The 5,796-nt window shown below is 33.3% G+C and overlaps 1 long non-coding RNA gene across 2 annotated transcripts in view; it reads right to left on the bottom strand.

The window, feature by feature from the left end:
- The window catches only part of LOC119634212, a 195,893-nt gene that overhangs the window by 86 nt on the left and 190,011 nt on the right, over positions 1–5,796 (bottom strand). The gene's annotated exons all lie outside the window — the stretch shown is intronic.

Here is a 5,796-nt window from a genome sequence, read left to right as displayed (position 1 = left end):
CTGCAAAGAAAAACCAAGTTTTAGGCAAATTTCATATTAAATCAAATTTTTTTTTTTTTTTTAAATATTAATTATTTAACGTTTGCTTTATTCGAGCGGTGTAATAAACATTATTTCATTGTCTGCATGTGTCATTAGCTGAATATTTTTTAATCTCTTTCAAACCAAAAACTTTTATTCTGGAAAACAATTTTTTGGCATTGTCTGTTATGGTGGTGTTGCTGTACGGATTATTATAACATTTTGAAATAGTTTTTAGGGCACAATTGTTTGCCAAGTTGGGTAAAGTATTTTACATAAAAGAAACTTTTTGTTGATTGCAAAAATTTTCTGTTACATTTTAATAGACAATAAAATATTGGAGTTTTCAACTAATATGAGTTTTAATTATGTATAAATTCTTGAATTTTGAAACGAAAAGGTAAAATTTTTATTTTCATTCAAATATTATATATATATATACAAGTATTTTAGCAGTGCATTTCAATATCTTAGCCGGGTCATTATTTGCAATAATTTGTTTCGCATAATATTTAGATAATTCGCAGCAAATTCCCATAAATTACACACCTTGGTATTGTTTCGAGTTTAGTTCAAACGTAAATAAAAATATATAAGAAATTTACGTGCGGCAATGAAGGCAACACGTGACACTGCGAATGCATAACCATACCGCCATAGAGTGAGTATGAAAAAACATAAGCACAAACTGACACTTAAATTTTGTGTGACACTCTTTAAGAGACAAATAGAAAATGAAACAATGGCAAATATGGAAGACATACTCTTCAAAAAAGTCGTTGACAATATGCCACATAAACAAGTAAACAAGTGCACAAATGCTCATCACAGTATACTATCTCGTACGTCGTCATCAAGCCGCACGTCGATGGCTTGCTTGTATACAACAAAACCCAAGCAATTTCCACAACATGAAAAGAAAGCAACGCGATTTTAAGACTTAACAGTAACAGGCAAAAAAGAAAAAAAAAAAAAAAATACGAAACAAAACACCAACTTTTCCTATGCCATCTAAACAATTCTTCTCTGTTTTTTTACAATCCGTCCTCCCGCCTGTTCTCATCATCAATTTTCCAGCAGTTGGCTAAGTGACTCGGGTTGCTGGAGCGATACTGTGTTTTGAAGGCATGCATAGCGTATGCGTGACATATTAAATTACGCATTAATGCCTAAAGCAAGCGTCACTATTACAACAAATATGTGCCGCCACTTGCTGTTGCTGTTGTTGATACAAAACATATCCCTGCCAAAATTTCAGGCGAAACGATGCCAGCCAAACCGTGCCCAGCATTCGCAACGACATCTCTATAAGGAAAAAAACGAAACATGAACTTTTTAACACCTTTCACGCAAGCCATCACGATTTACTTGATGGGTTTAATGCTACCGCCGCCATTGTTCTATGAAAGCATGTTTTCCTGTCACACTAAGTCTTCATTATTATTATTATTATTATTATTATTATTATCATTTTTATGGTATTATTATAAACAGCAAGCAAGAACAACAAGAACAACAAGAACAACTATTTGATTATCATCAATTTTAGCGTTTATGAAAATTTAATTTATTTTTTTTTGCTTTACCGATTTATATAATAAAATGAAAAGTGAATTGAAGAAGCAGCAAGTGGCAATTGCTTATGAAACACCAAATGAATCATGTTTCAAATTGAAAAGATTTTTTCAACTTATGCCAGGCCGCACCTCATTCGAGCACAAAATATTACAACTGCCCTAATTCAAAATGTCTTCTTCTTCATTTTTAAACATAATTCAAATTTCATCCTTAAAGAAATAATTTAACTTTTTTAATAGAGAGAGAGAGAGAGAGAGAGAGAGACATTAGATTACCAAGAATTCTGTGTGTCAGATATCGAGCTGCAGACAGAAAAGAATCATTTGAATAGCAAACTTTTTAGCGGAGAAAATTTCTTAAAATCACACTTTGCTTGGAAAACGGGAACAATAATAAAAGTTTGTTCATACTTTAGAACAATGGCGACTAAGTTTTATATTACCGTTAAAATAATTCTTGTTGAGCGCTGTCAATAAATTCTCTCCATTCGGATAATAGTTGTTGTATAGGTAAGGAAAGTACTTCCATAAAAGAATGTTTTCTATAAAATCATTCTCTTTAAAAGAGTTCACAATCGCAATAGTGGTCTGTGTAGAATTTTTTTATATAATTGAAAATATTTTATCATAACTACCTACGTCGGTCAATATATTTGCGAGTCAATAATTGAAATAATATCAAGAATTTATTATTCCGTCTAACCTTCCAAACACGTTTTTCCATGAGGCTGCAATTCGTATTCATTCAAAAATGATTATCACAAATATGCCTCCACGGATATTTACTGTTGCTTTATCCTTAGAAGTTAGAGATTACCCACGAAAGAATCTTTTGAGGATTTGAATTTGTTTTTGTATTTTCCATTGCCAAAACATATTCTTTCGTTCACCAGGACTTTTCTTAAAAATTTTTCCATCGAGCCGGTTCAAAAAGTCACAGCAATGATTCCAAGTTATCAAATATTTAACTGACGACATTCTTCTTTCATGCCAAAAAAAACACGTGCTCTTGTGATGCTTACAGTGAATAATTACTTTCCTAGCTTTTCTCTACTTATGCGTTAAACCGGAACGTACGTACATCAATAGCTAAAAGAGATATTTCCGCAAAGAACTTATAGTTTCTTATAAATTGAGAATCATTTTTCTACGACTGTTGCTTATATGAGAAGTTACAAGCCAATTATTGTAATAATGTGCCTTTGGAGTGTTGCTCTAATAGAACATCACTTTGTTGAGGTCTCTTTCCATAGGCACAAACGATTATCTGCAAAATGATTACACATTTAGAAACTTAATTTACTTGGAAAATTCTCTATGGAATAGTGATACGAATAGCGTTTTATTACAACTATATACAAATAAAAGTAAGATACGTTTGTAGACCGACATTCATAAAAGAGATACTTCCAAGGACGAATTTTTTCCACGAAGCAGTCCTGTGCAAAGCATCTCGTTATTCAAACAATGCTCTGTAGAATGTTTCCCCAAGAGGTTTGCCCTCCACAAGTTCTTCGATGCTAACAAAATGAAACACTTATTGGCAAAACAAGCCGCAGTCGGACGGATAGAAGACTCTCTGCAGGATAATTCCATACTGAATGCATTTGAATAGAAAGAAACAATTTTTCATAGACTGTTTGATAGTTGGCTCAGCTCTTAGCAACTCTTGCTTCTTGTTTTCCTTCTTCATTTCTCTAGAAGGTATTCCTCCTCCTCTTTAGAACACTTTGTCATTTAAATGATACCTTATAGAGTATGAAGATGAAAATATTTTTGTCCGGATAACTAGGCTGGGGTAGCCCCAGCGGCTATCCCAGGTGTCCTTACCTTGGTAATTTCTATTTCCCGCTTCAGTAAAAACCAACCCTAATATCTCTTGACATTACAATTTAACTGCTTTATTAAATAAGATATGCCACGAAGAGACTCGCTGTTGAAGATTAAACTTAAAATACCTACGTTGTCCTAAACTTAAAATACGTATAAATGACTTATCGTCAATTGTCCACGAACGGAACGGATGATTCCGTTAAATACTTCTTATTCGGCAAGTATATCGAGCTGTCCTAGCGGATCATGACGGATTTTACTTTCTCCTCTCACGCCTTACCTCGACGGCAGGCCAGTTTAAGAAGAAAGAATTTGAAAGTCATCTTCTTCTTCTCCATATTTTTGTAAGAACATGAATTGGCTTTGCCAATCGGTTAGAAGTATATCAACTAAGTTGTTTTCACTTCATTTCGTTCGTGCTCATACAGTTCTTGTTTATTAGAGCATCCCTAAAATACTCACAACAGAACAGCAACAAACTGCCTGCTATCAAAATAAATGTGTGTACAGTGAAATATATTTGTTGTACTTTAAATAGATACGAATAACTTATAACTACGTGTAGGAGTAAAACAAGCTGCTTGACTTTGGTCCTTACAAGAGTGATTATTCGATCACTCTTTGAACTTTTTCCAAATAGGAAATCATCTCTGCAGAAGCGAAACGTGTTAAAGTTTCTGGTTCTATGACGCGGAAGCAAATTTCGAAGAAGACAAACTAAGGATTTCTTTTTCAAGGTAATCCTCGATAATTCTAATTCCTTTAGTATTTTGCTAAAATAATCGCTAATTGAAATATAATATAAAATAAAAATAAGTCGCAATAAATGAAGCTAAGAAAATGTGTGTGCACATAAACAATACACATTTCACAAATTTTTTTCACTTAAATTAATGTTAACGCAATACATCTTTAAATACCCAAATAATACTTCGAATCCGTATACTTGACAGCATAATAAACATTCATTTCAATTTTGCGGATTGTGTGGTTAGAAACTACGCTAACAATGATGATAATAAACCACAAACATTAAAACATTATTAATAATTAGTCAGAAGCGACAACGCCAAGTTTGCATTTCATTGAGGTTACTGAAAAAAAAAAATAAAAATAAATAAATAAATAAATAAAAGAGAGAAAGAGAAAGAAAAACAAACATTGATAAACGTTGCTGATAGATTTACATTTTTATGATTTTTTAATGACAAAACTTAAATAAAACCTTGAAAAATATCCATCCTGGTATGTAGATTAAAAGAATTTACTAAAAATAAAAAAAAAAAAACACTTATATGCCCTAACTTAGGAAACGCTAACCATTTTGACCTTCATCAGAAAAAATATCTTTATTGAGCCTATTGTCAAACCGATCTGTTTTAACTCAAGCACAAATCCGCATTCATCCGCCTAAGTGGCCGATCAAGTAAAAATCGCGGCTACCATGTCTGTGTTCGCGGGCTTACAACTTGATGCGGCGCCGTAACTATAGTGAGTGCCTAATCGGTAAAGCTATTATGTCACCTTTTTACGAAAATACAGGGCATCACCTGACTGAATGGCCAGGGTATACTCGTTGGTGTCAAGAGATAATTTTGAAGGCATTAAAAGGCAGAGGTTACCAAAAATATGCTCATAAATTCCATAAAAATTGATTTCTTACGTCTTACAAGGTTCATCTTGCGCAGAGACTTGCAAGAGGTAGACCGCGAAGAAAACTTCACGAAACGATAATCAACTTATATCGAAGTCTCTGAAACTGAAAACGGGGTATATGTTCAATTAAGCGTTAGATGAAAGCCAAGGGATTTGAGTGCGTAACCAAGCGAACCCGCCAATACCGGAGATGTACTATGGCAGGGCCTTTTCGCAAATCTGTCGAAGCTAATAATCATTGAAAGAAGTAAGCTAGACGTAGAAAGGGAGTGATTCTTAGCAAGTTTCAAAAAACTCTTCGACTCATGCGAGCAGAGGGCAACTTGTAAATGAATACCAATCATTTGCGGATAAAAAATTGATGGCAACTGAGCGATCAGTACACATGTGCTGCACTTCATCTAAAGGTTGAAATTTAGAAAAGCTCTCAGCTTACATAATTTTGATCGTACAAAAGAAACTTTAAAAAGCTTTAACAAAATTTTTTTATGATTTTTATTTTTTTTATTTTTGTTTTTTAAGTTATCTTTCGCGTATAAGCAAAGAATTGTTAATGTGCTGTAATTAAAATTGCATGAATTGCAAAGTGCACAAATTCTTTTCGTTCTTATCTCTTTTCATCTCATTTCTTTTTAATCTACGAAGAAACTGAGAGAGGAAGGGAGAGAGAGAGAGAGAGAGAGAGAGAGAGAGAGAGAGAGAGAGAGAG

The sequence above is a fragment of the Glossina fuscipes genome, unplaced genomic scaffold (assembly GCF_014805625.2).
Source record: "Glossina fuscipes isolate IAEA_lab_2018 unplaced genomic scaffold, Yale_Gfus_2 2, whole genome shotgun sequence".
Taxonomy (NCBI): Eukaryota; Metazoa; Arthropoda; class Insecta; order Diptera; family Glossinidae; genus Glossina; species Glossina fuscipes.
The sequence above is the reverse complement of the archived record's forward strand: the minus strand, read 5'-3'. Positions and strand labels throughout refer to the sequence as shown.